The 16,370-nt window shown below is 40.6% G+C and overlaps 1 pseudogene; it reads right to left on the minus strand.

Annotated features, from left to right (window-relative positions):
• The window catches only part of LOC130854932 (stabilizer of axonemal microtubules 2-like), a 36,947-nt pseudogene extending 20,577 nt beyond the window's left edge, over positions 1-16,370 (minus strand).

Consider the following 16,370-nt stretch of genomic DNA (forward strand, 5'->3'; position numbering starts at 1 on the left):
CTTCATTGCGGTGCTTCTAATTTCGGTGGCTTCTCTGGCTGCAGAGCAAGGGCTCTAGGCACTTGGGCTTCAGTAGTTGTGGTACATTGGCTCAACAGTTGTGGCACAGGGGCTTAGTTGCTCTGCAGCATGTGGGATCTTCCCAGACCAGGGATCGAACCCGTGTCCCCTGCGTGGGCAGGCGGATTCTTAAACACTGTGCTACCAGGGAAGTCCTAAAATGGTAAATTTTATGTTATGTATCTTTTAAACACACACACACACACACACACACACACACACACACACAGAGCGAGGGTAGGAATCTGCCACATGATCAAAATGGGAAAGTGGATTGCCACCAGGTTAAATGTCATGGAATCTGACCTCCTACTAAATAACAAATTGTTAATTAAAAAATAAAACGAAACAAGAATCCTGAGTTATTTGGAGGGCTGCACTTCACCCTCCAGATAAAATAAGTCTGGACTGGGCCCCAAGAATGTGCATTTGGAACAAATTCCCAGGTGATTTAGTTATTTGTTGCTGTAGAATAAATTGCCCCATGTTTTTGTGGCTTAAGACAACATGTATTTGTTATGTCATAATTTTTGTGGTCTGAGAATCTGAGATCCCCCAGAGTGGGCACTTCAAGAGAGAGAGAGAGCAAACAGGAAGCCACAGTGACCAGAATTCAAGCTTCCACCAGCCTTCCACTTTATCCTGTCCTTTGCAGGCAGGTCATTAAGTCCAGCTCTCACACAAGGGTATCTCTCCATCACTTGAAGGGAGAAGTATTAAAAAACTGTGGATGATGAGGTATCACCTCATGGTCAGAAGGGCCATCGTCAAAAAAATCTAGGAACAATAAATGCTGGAGAGGGTGTGGAGCAAAGGGAGTCCTCCTGCACTGTTGGTGGGAATGTAAATTGGTATAGCCACTATGGAGAATGGTAGGGACATTTCCTAAAAAACTAAAAATAGAACTACCATATGACCCAGCAATCCCACTACTGGGCATATACCCAGAGAAAGCCATAATCCAAAAAGATACATGTACCATAATGTTCATTGCAGCACTATTTACAATAGCCAGGATGTGGAAGCAACCTAAATGCCCATCAACAGATGAATGGATAAAGAAGATGTGGCACATGTATACAATGGAATATTACTGAGACATAGTAAGGAAAGAAACTGAGTTATTTGTAGTGAGTTGGATGGACCTAGAGTCTGTCATACAGAGTGAAGTAAGTTAGCAAGAGAAAAGTGAATACCTTATGCTAACACATATATATGGAATCTAGAAAAATGGTACTGATGAACCTAATAACAGGGCCGGAATAAAGACACAGACATAGAGAACAGACTTGAGGACATGGGAGGGAAGGGGAAATGGACAAAGTGAGAGAGTAGCATTGACATATATACACTATCAAATGTATAATAGATAGCTAGTGGGAAGCTGCTGCATAGCACAGGGAGGTCAGTGTGGTGCTTTGTGATGACCTAGAGGGGTGGGATGTGGAGAGTTTGAGGGAGGCTCAATAGGGAGGGGATATGGGGATATCTGTACAAATACAGCTGATTCACTTTGTCGTACAGCAGAAGCTAACACAGCATTGTAAAGCAATTATACTCCAATAAAGATGTATATATATATAAAAAAAACACTGTGGATGTTTTAGAACCAAATCCATGGTGTATCCCCAGAACTGCTGGGAGGAAGCACATTCCAGGCAAGATGGGGACAAAGGTGGGGTGCAAAGGCAGGAAGGCAGCAGGGAGAGTTCCCAGTTCCAGCACAGGGAGGTGTGTCCTGTGGGGGCCGAGGGGACAGAGCAGTGGGAGGTAACTATGCAGGGAAGGTGTTGCCTCCCCCACTACGGTTTTCTGGAAAAAAAGCATTCATTTGAGAAACCTTAATAAAATAGGAAGTTACTGAATTTTTTAAAGATCTTTAGGAATCAAAATATTTATTGACATAATTTTTAGGTGTTATATTTTTTTGTAAGCTCTTTATTGGAGTATAATTGCTTTACAATGGACATAATTTTTTTAATTGAAGTACAGTAAACTAAGGTCAAGGTAAGAAGTCTTCCATGGTAATGGTTTGAGTACAAGTGATGCTGGTTTTCTTCACATCTTGTCCTTCACTCAGAGGGCAGATCACTTGTTCTGGACAAGTCAGTGCAGCTCTGCAGGAGGGAGAGTGTATATCTCACAGTCTGGAGGCAGGAGGTCCAAGATCAAGGTCAGCAGGGTGAGTTTCTTCTAAGACCTGTGAGGGAGAGCTTGTTCCAGATCCTCCTTCCTTGCCTCCGGTGGCCTCAGGTGCTCCACAGCTTGTAGATGGCCATCTTCTCCCTGTGTGTTTGTACAGTATTGTTTTTCCTCTGTACATGCCTGTCTCTGTGTCTAAATTTCCTTTTTTTTTTTTTTTTTTGTAAGTAATGCTGAAGTTTCTGCTCTGGGGACCATACTTTTGAGGATCACCCCTCTTACACTGATGAGAAATGCAGGCTTTCCATAAGCTAAGTAACCACCACGTGTCAAAAGTGAATCTGCGGCAAGCTCAGAGGACAACTCTGTTACCTTGATCCACATTTTATGCACTTTCCCTGAAGCATACAGTGTTCGGTCATCTTTTTTTTCCCCATGCTATACAGTAGGAACTTGTTGTTATCCATTCTACAATATAATAATATTTATAGATATTTAGATATTATTTATAGATATTTAGATATTATTTAGAGATAATACAGATACTACATTATGGTATCTATAATAGTTTGCATCTGCTAATCCCAAACTTCCACTGCATCCCTCTCCCACCCACCCTTGGCAACCACAAGTCTGTTCTCTGTGTCTGTGAGTCTGTTTCTGTTTCATAGATAAGTTCATTTGTGCTATATTTTCGATCCCACATATGAGTGATATCATGGGGTAATTATCTTTCTCTTTCTGACTTACTTTACTTAGTTTGATAACCTCTAGTTCCATCCATGTTGCTGCAAATAGCATTATTTCATTCTTTGGTCATCTTTGATTCAAAGTTCTCTGAAGATCTCAGTTGTCTGTGGCCCCATCAAGCTCCCGTGTTTTTTCTAGACTAAAGTTTTCCACATTGATCACCAAAGCTCTGCAGTTCCAGAGACGCTTTCTAGGAATCCTTTAAAGATGTGTGTAGGTTTTTTGTGTTGTTACAAAAAAATTGGATTCTATGAACATTTGTATACATGTATCTGTTTTGCCGGAAAGCCTTACTTTGGGTGTCAAGGGCCTTAGGATTCGCTGGCAAAATAAGCAGTCTGCACTCGATTTAAGCAAGAATTTAGAGAATTTATTGAATTAACAAAAGATTACAGTATACTAATTAAGAAAGAAGAGTAAAAGGTAGAGGTTTATACATCACCGAATTAGGGAAGCACCTGCATCCACATCCAAGCAGCTTTGGGAAGTCCCTGGAACAGCCATCTGGAGTCCCAGTTGGGAAGGTCCCAGGCAGTGTGTCCACTCTACGGGTGTCTGCTTCAGTTTGCCCCTCAAAGGAGCCGAGCTTTTAGCACCAGCCTGCAGGGTGATAACAATCAGCCTATGTGCAAGTTTGCAGCCCTGGTTATTGTCATAAATGCCTTGGTCTTAACTCCTAAGCCTTGGAATATTTTTGATCCCTGGGGGGCTGGCCAGGCCCTCAAGGTGCGAGAAGTCCCATGACTTACTCCCTATCTTACCTAGTGGTTTACAAGGTGTGCTGGCGCCACCCCTACTGGCCTGGGTGTAGCTCAGCAGTTTGGCACATAGCCCCCTTTAATGTCATTGTCCCATCAGAGAGAGATCTAGTGCCACCTCTGAAGCCTGAACAAGACTACTTTACTAGCTTCCCCAACAGCATCCTGACATACTGTACAAGAACTTCTGCAGGGTATATACCTAGGAACGTAATTGAGACATTGTAGGATGTGCTCATCTTAAATTATGATCATTGATTCTTCGATTTCAGGAAAACTATATTAATTTACACTCTCACCAGCAGCATCTAACAGTTCCTGCCTTCTCACATCTCGGCAACACTTGGTGTTGTTAGCCCAACGATTCAATTCTCCTGATAGTTACCTTAGAAGCTGATTTTAGAACCGAATCCTCATATTTACGTGACTCCAGCATGTTGGACTGTTGGGATTTTGTGATCCTGATATGGGACGAGGATGCCTGATGTCTGACATAACAGGTGCTCAGGAAACGAGAGAAAAATTAAATGAACCTAAGCTGTAGCTGTTTGGTAAAATCACAGTTTTTTCATATTTTAAATGTTTATTGGTACATTATCAGTACATTCCTGATCCCAATCTTTCCTTCTGTCTCCGAATTATGCACCTGATGTCAGCCTACAGTTACGTATTTCTTCCCAAACTCAAAGGCTACACAGGAAATTAAATGCAGCAGTCCAAGGGTCGCCCCTAGAGGTAGGAGATGTATTACATTTGTTTTACTGTAATCTAGTAAAAGATCATAACATGAATTTTAGAGAAAAAAATAAGAGAAAAAAATTCCCACAATTCCTAACCTTAATTTCAGTATTTAAGTAGTTTTTAAATGCTCCAACATGTCAGTTTTAAAAAAATGATATAAATTCTGCTTCTACATACTTATTTGTCTTGGTGAAATTTCCACAATTAAGATAATTTTTCTTTTTCTTTTTTTTTTTTTAGTGTGAGGGAAGTGCTGTTGAAGGACATCTGTTTTAATGAGCTGAAAAGCCTTGGTTCTCAAATGCTAGTTCATGGGCCTCTGCCAACTTCTGATGAAAGTTTCACTGGCCTAAAAGTTAACCACAAAAAGAACGAGAGAGTGGACTTTTCATACACCTAAATGCATTCCATTTGAAGGACCACACTTCATTCCGAGATCATCATTTCTACCTTCTTATCATTAAAAGGTTCTGTGTTTTACGAAATAATGGTGATAGTAGATGACATTCATTTGCTTGACAACTTGGCCTCAGGGTTTCCGTATGCGTGTGTGTATATGTGTATTAATTTTACGGGGGCTCCTTCAAATCTAAGTGTTTGGAAACTCTTTCCGAGCGGCTTCTTACATCCTTTCATACGTATTTCATAGAAAGCGCCCTGGGCGTTACTGTCAGGAGCAAACAAGCCTCAGAAGGCGAGGCGTACTCATCTATATTCACACCCATTTATTTAGTTCTGATTGGGTTTCCAGGGAGGCTTACTAGTAACACAAGGGAGTGACAAGCAAAGACAAGCGTCTGTGCTCACCGGCTTAAGGGTTAGCCTGCGCACCGCACACTTAGGAAACACCCAGTTTCCGGAGGAGGGTGGAGCCCCTGGACACTGATCCACGCGGGAAGCTAGAAGGAGAGAAAACTCAAGCCAGGAAGGGGTCGGCTGGGAGCAGAGACACGGAGCTCGGTCCTGCTGAGCTGGGAGAGGAGCTGGGTGATGATGGAGCAGGAAGACACCGCTGCGCAGGCGAGCCGGCGCTAGGGCAGAGGGCACGTGGGGCCACAACCGCGGCGAGACAGCCACGTAGCAGCTGTTCCAAGGAGACTGCGCATGACCGACCTCAAGACGCGCAGAAGATGCGTGAGGCCGGGATGCCGACCTCGGACTCGCCCCGCGGGCTGCCGCCCCCACTCAGCGACGAGCCGCCTGCGGCTGCGGGACACACCCGGCCCCACCGCCGCTTCCCCGCAGCTTGGAGGCCCGGAGCCCGTCGGCGCCAGCGCGGTCCGCAGGCCCTGCCCCTTCGCCTTCCAGCCCGCGCCTCCCGCAACTGACCTGCCGGTGCCCCGTGCGGCGGCGGCGTAGCTGCTTCCTACCGGCTCTCTCTCGGGGGTAGGGTTAGCTTTATCCGGGGACAGGGCCTCTGGAAAGCTGTGGTTGCTGAGCTGCAGAGAAGTCCTGGAAGCCAGGTAAAGCCTGGGAGAGGTGGGAGTGCGGGTCCCCATGGCGCGCGGAAGTGGAGCCGCCGCCGCCACGGTCCCCTGGGTCTCCGCGCCCTCAGACGGGGCCCCTGGGGGTTAGGTGTTCAGCAGAGGCCTGAGGTGGAAAGAGGAGGGGAATTGCCTTGCAGTGCCCACCCTGGAAGTTGCTGGTTTTCGCAGGGTGCAGTGGAGGGAAAGTTTTCTGAGACGGAAGGAGAGCGACCCCTCGCCTGACCCGCCGCCTGGGTGGGTGATGGGTCCCGCCCTGCCGGCGAGCCCGTGGTCCAGAGGGAGGAGGAGAACTGGACTCCTGCAGTGGCAGGAAGACTTAATGCAGAAAGTCACACAGTGGAGAGGAGAGAGAGTGACGCCTTTAAAGTGTGTTGCATCTCTGCAGTTGTCGTTTTCTTAATTTTCCCTGTACTTTGTCTCTGGAGAGGTGGAGACCAGAACTTGTAAATTGAATTTAATCCTGAGGGGAGCGGGAAGGCAGGATTCTAGCTTCACAGCGATGGCACGATGATGCCATTTACTGACATGGCATCTGAGTAGGAAGAACAAGATTTGAGAGGGAAGAAAACGAGCTTCGTTTCGGATATAATTGTATTTAGCATACAGTTATATTTGGGATTTCCGAGTGGCGATTTCCAGTAGACCCAGAGAGACGTAAGTCTGTAGTTCAAGAAGAAAGCTGACTTACAAGATCTCTGTTACCTTGATGGTAATTGAGGTTTCGGCAATGAATCAGATAATCTACGGGAGGGTCTATTTGTTGAATGAGGAATAAGCAGAGGAACCGGACCCTGAAGGACAAACAGTAGAGAAAGAGGAGCCCCCAAGAGACTGAAAATGACCTGCCAAAGAAGTAGGGGGGAACCAGGCAGTGTGGAGTCATAGAAAACAGGAGTATGTTCCAAGGAGGGGGAGTGATTAACAGTACAAGATATGGTAAAGAAGTCAAGTGCTATGATCAAAAACTACGTTGGAAGGAGGAATACAGTCTTTTTAAAAATTCTTTCTTTTATGTTTTAACTCAAATCAACCAATCCATCCATTCATTTATCCATCAAACATTTGTTTTTATTGTTTTTTAACTAGAAAATAGGCTGGACTTTTATATTTTTTCATGCATCTCTTTTGAGCGTATCCTTTCTGTATACATGTAATTTTCTATGAAAGGGGCTGTAGCATCCCCAATGTTTTTTATTGTTAACACTGACTGTGGGGGAGGAGGCAGAGAGCTGTTAACTTTTTCTCCCTCCCTGTAACTCCCAAACCTGAATGTATGTATCCTCTGTGTCTTTCTCTATGTGCTTTTAACTATATGCAGACATATATGCATATGCATACTTTCAAAAAATAGATTCTGCTCTACGTTTTGCTTGTTTAACTTACGTGTGTAGTAGAGGTCTCTCCACATCACCTGTTATGTGTCTAACTGCTGCCTAATGTTCTGTGGTGTGAGTGTATCAAAGGTAGTTTAACACGGTGGGTATTTGTTTTGTTTCTTTTTTCTTCCCACTAATAAAGTGTTCAGTAAACACCCTGTTATAATTCTTACTACATCACATATCTTCTACCTGATGCTTTTATTTCTGTAGGAGAGAGTCACAGTGGTGAGGTGATTGCTGCAAAGGGTGTGTATTTCTCAGTAGACATTTAATAGGTATTTCCACATAGCTCTCCAGAGAGGCTGTAGCAATTCACAGTCCATGGTAGATATGTGAGCATGCCCTTCTTTCCACCTGTGTTAGGTGGTATTTTTTCAGTAAAGTGGGTGAAAAATGATTTCTCCTTGTTACTTTAATTGACCTGCCTGACCACTCTTGAAATAAAGCTTTTTTCTTTTTCATCCCTATGGCAAATGTTTACTGAGCACTTCACCTGAGCCAGGCACTGAGAAGTAAACAAATCATTGAAATCAGACAATTACTGGATGGTATTGACCCTTGGCGCTCTCAAGGGATGATCCTGAGATTGCTGAATCCCCAGCTTCCTGAATACCACCACAGCACATGTTAGCACAGGCAGTACAGCTCAGATACAGCTGAAAGACTTATCTGACCCCACTTACAGACCTTTAATGGTTCCTTCTCTATGGCTAAAGACATTTATAAAGCTTTTTTCCTGGCACAGAGCTTGTCTGTCTTAAATATTAATGTTTCTTCACTTCCATCTCCACTGTGAATCTTTGTATTTCTCTTAGGAGCCATGTTTCATAAAATAAAGTTTTTAATCACTTCATGAGTTGCTGAAACACTACACCTGTTTTTTGTTTTGTTTAGTTTGGGTCATAACCCATTAGTTGTGAACTCTCTTAAAAGGTTAAAGAAGGGACTGGAGAGAATAGGATAGTTATAATAGTCAAAGTCCATCTTATATAGGGTATTTTTGTGTTTTGTTATATATGTGTGTGTCCTAGGTAGTGATGTAAGCAGTAGCTATTACTGTGGGTCACAGTCAAAAATGTTTGAGAGACACTGATGCAAAAGGAAAAAGAGACAAGTTCTGTTTAGCAGTGTCTCCTGGGTACTCATTTGGGAAGCCCTGCAGCAGGTTTTCCCCTGCATACCAGAATTGTGGCATACATATTTCATATTAATACCTCAGTTCAAGTACAGATATCTGAGTGTCCCAAATTTGGGGTGGAGGATGGACTATTACTCGTGAATGGCCAAATTTTTCTGGTTTTAAACCCATGAATATCAAGGGTCTACACAGGGTGTACTGAGAGATTTACAGAGGTAAATACAGAAGAGCACAGAAGTGCAGTGCCTGATACAAATGAGTTGCAATGGGTAGAGTGGTAGGCAGCTTTTCAGAGGAGGTGATGGGAGAGTCAGTGAGGAGTTATATGAGAAAAGAGAGATATTCTGTACTAGGAAGATGCAATAGGTACACAAGAGACAGAGATGTACAGAGTCAGTGGATTCTGGCAACAGCAAATAATTGGTTATAGCAATTATAATTGGTATAATAATTGGTGAGAGGGACTTCCCTGGTGGAGCAGTGGTTAAGAATCCACCTGCCAATGCAGGGGACATGGGTTACATCCCTGGTCCAGGAAGATCCCACATGCCGTGGAGCAACAAAGCCCCTGTGCCACGACTACTGAGCCTGTGCTCTAAAGCCCGCAAGCCACAACTACTGAAGCCCACACGCCTAGAGCCCTTGCTCTGCAACAAGAGAAGCCACCACACACTGCAGTGAAAGAGCAGCCCCTGCTTGCTGCAACTAGAGAAAGCCCGTGTGCAGCAACAAAGACCCAACACAGCCAAAAAAACAAACAAACAAAAAATGGTGAGAGAATGGTGAGACAGGGTTAGAAAGTGTTTTGCTATGTGAAAATACTTGAATTTTTTTTTTTAATTGTCACAAATGAAAGTAGTTTTGGCGTTATTGTAAGCGGTTGACATGGTGGAATACAAAGGTTACCAATGAATTCTTAATGCCTATCAATATAATTTTATGTAGGAATGCCAATTTAGCTTTCTGTAATATTTATGACTTTCATAATAAGAAAAAGCAGTAGACCAATTTCTATGTTGAAAACTATTACTACAAACATCAATCTACGCTCTTTATTTTCTACTAAGCACTTTCTTAGTGCTTACATGTTCATTTTTAATTGAGCCAATATGCCTTTGTTGAATTGCACCGTCTGTCAGAGAAGAATGACGGATGACATCTGATGGCGTAGCCCTTGTATATTTTGCTTTTATTGTGAAAACGTTGTCTCTGTCTTAAGGATCTGTTCTTTTCACCTCTCAACTTGTGGGCTCCTGGAGGTTATACTGTTCTGTGTTTATTACAGCATCCAATTGGTTTACAGTAGGGCCTCAATAAAATACTGGCAATTGCTAAAAACTCTTTGAAAAGCAAATTTAAAAATTGGTGTTTGTATCAGATACTTTATACAGCTCTGTAAATTAGTTGTGTTTTCCCCCAGATAACTTTTAAATTTTTAAAAATTCCCGTTTATTAGCAATGGAAAAGAAAACCCCTTTGGTGGCATAAACCCTTTGAGATCTCATCCTGTCCTTTTAAGGATAGATTTAGTGTGTCCCTCGTTTTTTAATTATGGAAAATACTGGGACATTAAAATTTGCATTTTCCATATGTAGTTTAAAAAGTTCTTATGTAAAGAAAGCTTGATAATAGGTATGCCCATCGTTCTCCCCCCACCCCGTCTTTCCTTACAAAACAGGATAAGTGAACTTCCATGTCCTCTGTGTTAGTGCTGTAACTGGGGTGCCGAGTGATGAGATACTTAGTACTGTGTGACAGACGACCCCCAGACTTAGCAGCCTGCAGCAGCAGGTATTTCTCTCACAGTTTCTGGGTCAGGATTCCAGGCACAGTCTACACTGGGCCTTCTGTTCAGGGTCTCCTGTAAGGCAGTGGCCCAGGTGTTGGCCGTGGCTACAGTCATCTCGGGCCTGGGGTGGAAGTTCGCTGCCCGCACACTCACATCCTGCCAACTATTGGTCAGGGCCACCCTCACTTCTTGCCCTCTGGAGCTCTGGGGGGCAGCTCACCATATCTTGCTTCCCGCGGGTTGATCAAGAGAGGATTAAAAGAGGGGAAAGAGAGTGTTTTTGTCACCTAATCTCAGAAGCGACGTTCTGCCGTGTTCGTGGTATTCATTTGAAGCAAGTCACTAGGTCTGTGTCTTCTGCTTCCTAGTTTCTGTCTACGTGTCCACTTGCCACTTTTTAAGGGAGTGGTGTTCAGCTACAGTAGGTATCAGATGTTGATGTTTGTAGCAGATACGGAGTTAGCATGTCAGTCACAGTTATTTTTATTATTATTAATGTGTTGAAAGGCTAGTAGTTTTAACTACTTTGTAAGCACAGGCTTTTAAAAGCAAGCTTTCCAACAGGGAACAGGTGTCTGAACAAGCCTTTTACCTTGTCTCCAGACTCCTGCCAATTGAGTACCATGATAAAAAGACAACTGTTTAAATGTCTTGTTTTATTTAGAGACAGTGGCCTGTAAGATCATTGTTTCACTTAAAATCTTTTCTTTCCATTTGTATTTTCTGCTAGATATTAAGGCTTAGACACACCACAGCTGTAACAAAGAAAAATGTTGCAGCCTTAAGATGTGAAACTTACACAGTGGATTTTATTAAAAAGCAGATTGAAGAATTCAACATAGGAAAGAGACATTTAGCCAACATGATGGGAGAAGATCCAGAAACTTTTACCCAAGAGGATATTGATGTAAGTACAGTCACTCCTTGGAAAAGTAATTGCTGTAGAGTTTTAAATACTAAAAGCACTTTTCTTCAGCCTGAGCTCTGTAAGTTCTCATTAGACTGTCAGAATAAGGAAGACTGCCACTGTACTACTTTGCAAGTTGGAACTGTGGTTTCAGAGGGAGATGCTACTCTATATTTGAAGCATCATAAAGTATATTGTTTTAGATTTTAACCAGAAATGGATACTGTTCCTTGATTCCAGGTCACAGGAGCCACTATGAATGTTTATACATGATTTAGAAACATTTATCCTGGTGTGTAGTCTTAAACTTAGCTTTCTTACAAAGTGATAAAACAAATGGTAAGTTTATATGAAAAATCCCATAAGTAAACCCAAGGCCAGAGTTTTTATTCACCCTAACTATATATTTGAGTTTTCAGACTGAGGACATGTTCTGAGTGGTTTGAGAGTAGGATTAGAACTCTGGTCCTGCTCTACCTAATACTCTTACTTTGTTCTTCTTTTTCAAGGTCATTTTGTCTATTCTCTGCCCCTTGAATTTCCATATGAATTTTAGAAGGAGCTTGTTAGTTTCTTCAGAGAGCCAGCTAGGATTTTGATAGGGATTGTGTTGAGTCTGTAGATCAATTTTGGGAGTATTGCCATCTTAATATTAAGTCTTCTGATCTGTGATCATGGGATGTCTTTCTGTTTATTCAGTTATTTACAGTGATGTTTTCCAGTTTTCAGAGTTTATTTGGCATTCTCTTAAGTTTATTTCTGAGCATTAATTGCTTTTTAAAGTTATTCTAAAATATTGTAAATAGAATTGTTTTGTAGTTTTTTGGTGGATCTGTTAGGATTTTCTATATACAAAATGTCACTGTCAAATAGAAATAGTTTTACTTCTTTCTTTCCAATCTGAATGCCTTTTATTTCTTTTTCTAGCCAAATTGCCCTGGCTGGGACCTCTAGCAATGCTGAGTAGAAACGGTGAGAGTGGACATTCTCACCTTGTTCCTAATCTTAGGAAAAAGCATTCAGTCTCTCACCGTTGAGAATGACGTTAGCTATGGGTTTTTATAGATATTCTCTATCAGGTGCTGGAGATTCCATTCCATACCTAGTTTGCTGAACGTTATTATCATAAAGGTGTATTGGATATTGTCAAATGCTTTTTTTTAATTTTTTTAGCTTTTATGGAGATGATCATATCTTTTGTTGGTTTGGTTTATCACATTACTTGATTTTTTTATTTATTAAATTAAAATAGTAATGACTATCTCCATGTTATTCTCATGACTAGAGAGATAAACACAAACCCAGAAAAAGTTTATGACATAACAGATCACAAAGTCAATCATAAAGGACAATCTTGTTTTACCTGTATATTTGTTCTGGGTATCATGGAAGGAAATGCAGATTTTTGTTTGTTTTTTTAATATTGTTCAATGAAACATTACTTCTTAACAGCAGACTCTTTTAAACAAAGTGTTAGATGTCAGTTAAGACACAAAAGTCAGAGATTTTAACTGTATTTTAAAGGATATGGGTTATTTATTATTTTTTGCATTAATTGACTTGGATGTTAAACCAAACTTGCGTTCCTGGAATAAATCCCACTTTGTCTGGGTGGGTCATCTTTTTTATGTGTTTCTGAAATTGGTTTGCGAGCATTTTGCTGAGAATTTTTGCATCTAATTGATACTTGTCTGTATTTTTCTTTTCTTGTAATGTCTGTGTTTTTGATATCAGGGTAATACTGGTCTCATAGAATGAGTTGGAAAGTTCTCTTTTATTTTTGGAATAGTTTGTGAAGAATTGGTATTAATTTTTTTTCTAAGTGAATGGTCAGTTTGGTGGTGTGACTTTTCTTTATTAATTAATTAATTGGCTGCATTGGATCTTCATCGCGGTGCGTGGGCTTCTCATTGTGGTGGCTTCTCTTGTTGCAGAGCACGGACTCTAGGCAACTAAGCACAACTCTGGTTGTGGCATATGGGCTCAGTAGTTGTAGCTCATGGGCTCTACAGTGCAAGCTCAGTAGCTGTGGCACACAGGCTTAGTTGCTCCACAGCATTGGGATCTTCCCAGACCAGGGCTTGAAGCCATGCCCCTTGCATTGGCAGGCAAGTTCTTAACCACTGTGCCACCAGGGAAGCCCTATTAATTCTTCTTTAAATGTTTGGTTGAATTCATCAGTGAAGGCATCTGGGCCAGGGATTTGTGTGTGTGTGTGTGTGTGTGTGTGTGTATTTCTCTTTTTGATTTTTTATAATTACTGTTTGCTGTTAAAAATGGTCCTCCCCTCTCTCCTTGTGACCTGTGTGTCCCTGAGTAACTGTTCTCAGCAAGAGGGTCCCACTACCTAAATGACTTTACCACTAAGGCATCTCTTTACTACCTTTTTGGGTATACATGGAGCATATTTAGCTCGCTGAGAGAAACAGAATCATTCAGTAGCTGTGTAATTCTATCTGAAGGGATGAACATTTTCACAACATAAGTATTACAAATGAATTATATTGTTTAGAGTGGTGAGTTCATTGCTTGGATGTTTAATCAGAATGCTAGTTTGAGATGTTAAAACTATTTTCATGAGGATTTAATTTTTAAGGAGTAGACCTGACCTATAATTTAATTCAATTACCTAGTTAAAAGTCTAGGCTTGCTGCATAATTTTCGTGTAGGTAAATTAAGTGCTATTGTATTCAGATTAAACCATTCATTATTTTATTAATTTTAGAAACTGGTTTTTCCTTAATACTTAACCAATTGCTAAAATATGATCACTGCAATCACCTATGAAATGCATTTAGGCAAAAATATTGAAGATTTATTTGGGATTTTTCTTGTTTCTTGAGGTAGGATTGTATTGCTATAAACTTCCCTCTTAGAACTGCTTTTGCTGCATCCCATAGGTTTTGGATCATTGTGTTTTCATTGTCATTTGTCTCTAGGTATTTTTTGATTTCCTCTTTGATTTCTTCAGTGACCTCTTGGTTATTTAGTAGCGTATTGTTTAGCCTCCATGTGTTTATGCATTTTACAGTTTCTTTCCTGTAATTGATTTCTAATCTCATAGCATTGTGGTCAGAAAAGACGCTTGAGACGATTTCGATTCTCTTAAATTTACCAAGGCTTGATTTGTGACCCAAAATGTGAGCTATCCTGGAGAATGTTCCATGTACACTTGAGAAGAATGTGTAATCTGCTGTTTTTGGTTGTAATGTCCTATAGATATCTATTAGGTCTAGCTGGTTTATTGTGTCATTTAAAGCTTGTGTTTCCTTATTAATTGTCTGTGTGGATGATCTGTCCATTGGTGTAAGCAGGGTGTTAAATTCCCCCACTATTGTTGTGTTACTGTCGATTTCCTCTTTCATAGTTGTTAGCATTTGCATTATGTATGGAGGTGCTCCTATATTGGGTGCACATATATTTATGATTGTTATCTCCTCTTCTTTGATTGATCCCTTGATCTTTATGTAGTGTCCTTTCTTGTCTCTTGTAACATTTGTTATTTTAAAGTCTATTTTATCTGAGTATCACTACTCCAGCTTTCTTTTGATTTCCATTTGCATGGAATATCTTTTTCCATGAGAACACCATAAGTAAAAAAGACACATGCACTCCAGTGTTCATTGCAGCACTATTTACAATAGCCAGGACATGGAAGCAACGTAAATGTCCATCAACAGATGAATGGATAAAGAAGATGTGGTACATATATACAATGGAATACTACTCAGCTGTAAAAAGGAATGAAATTGGGACATTTGTAGAGTCATGAATGGATCTAGAGACTGTCATACAGAGTGAAGTGAGGCAGATAGAGAAAAATAAATATCAGATATTAACACATATATGCGGAATATAGAAAAATGGTACAAATCACCCAGTTTGCAAGGCAGAAATAGAGACCCAGATGTAGAGAACAAACATATGGACACCAAGTGGGGAAAGCGGGATGGGGGGGAATGAATTGGGAGATTGGGATTGCCATATATACATTACTAATAAGAAAAAAATATCACATTGTATGCTTTAAATATGTGCAGTTTATTGTATGTCAATTGTTTTCAATAAAAGTTCTTAAAGAAAAAAAAAGATACATGCACCCCTGTGTTCATAGCAGCACACTTCACAATAGCCAAACCATGGAAACAACCGAAATGTCCACTGACAGATGAATGGATAAAGAAGATGTGGTATGTATGTACAATGGAATACTACTCAGCCATGAAAAAGAACAAAATATAGCCATTTGCAGAAACATGGATGCAACTAGACATTATCATACTAAGTGAAGTAAGTCAGAAAGAGAAAGACAAATAATATGATATTACTTTTATGTAGAATCTAAAACATGGCACAAACGAATCTATTTACAAAGCAGAAACTGACTCATCGGCATGGAGGACAGACTTGTGGTGGGCGGGGGGAGGGCTGGACTGCGAGTTTGGGATTAGCAGATGTAAACTATTATATATAGGATGGATAAACAACAAGGTCCTACTGTATAGCACAGGGAATTATATTCAATATCCTGTGATAAACCATAATGGAAAAGAATATTAAAAAAAAAGTCTACATGCGTATAACTGAGTCACTCTGCTGTACAGTAGAGATTGGCACAACATTGTAACTCAACTACAGTTCAATAAAAAAAATAAAATTAAAAAAATAAAATTAAAAATATAAAATAAAAAGGTCATCTTGGCTGGCTAAAGTTAGAAAACAGGTCAGAGATACAGTAGATAAAAACATAATCATTAGGAAGCTACTGCGTTCCTCTAGGTTCTGGTCACAATGGAAAGCAGATAAAGGAGATTCTAGGAGGGTAAAAAGAAAACTAATAAAACTTTTCATATTTCCCTTTTTCCTTCTCATTTTTGTCATTCTAACTTAATTCTCATCTGTTTTTTCAAGTTGTGACTCAATTAGTTTCTTGCTGCTTAGGTTGGTTCAACTTAAATCAACTAAATAGTTTAATTTAAAAAGTTGGAAAAAAAAAACTTTATTAAAACCAGAAGAGTGGGGGAGAAAAATCAGTAAAGCAAATAGTTTCTTGATATTTACTTAAAGGTTATTCTTCCTTCCATTTTACCACAATATGCTTGAAATTCTTCCTTGGGCTTTAGACTCTGAGGTGGAAGAACACTGCCATACATAGGATATTTTTCCGAATATTCAGCTGTAGGACAAGACAGATCAGAATTTTCATAAATCCTTGTGGT

The sequence above is a fragment of the Hippopotamus amphibius genome, chromosome 6 (genome assembly GCF_030028045.1).
Source record: "Hippopotamus amphibius kiboko isolate mHipAmp2 chromosome 6, mHipAmp2.hap2, whole genome shotgun sequence".
Classification (NCBI taxonomy): Eukaryota; Metazoa; Chordata; class Mammalia; order Artiodactyla; family Hippopotamidae; genus Hippopotamus; species Hippopotamus amphibius.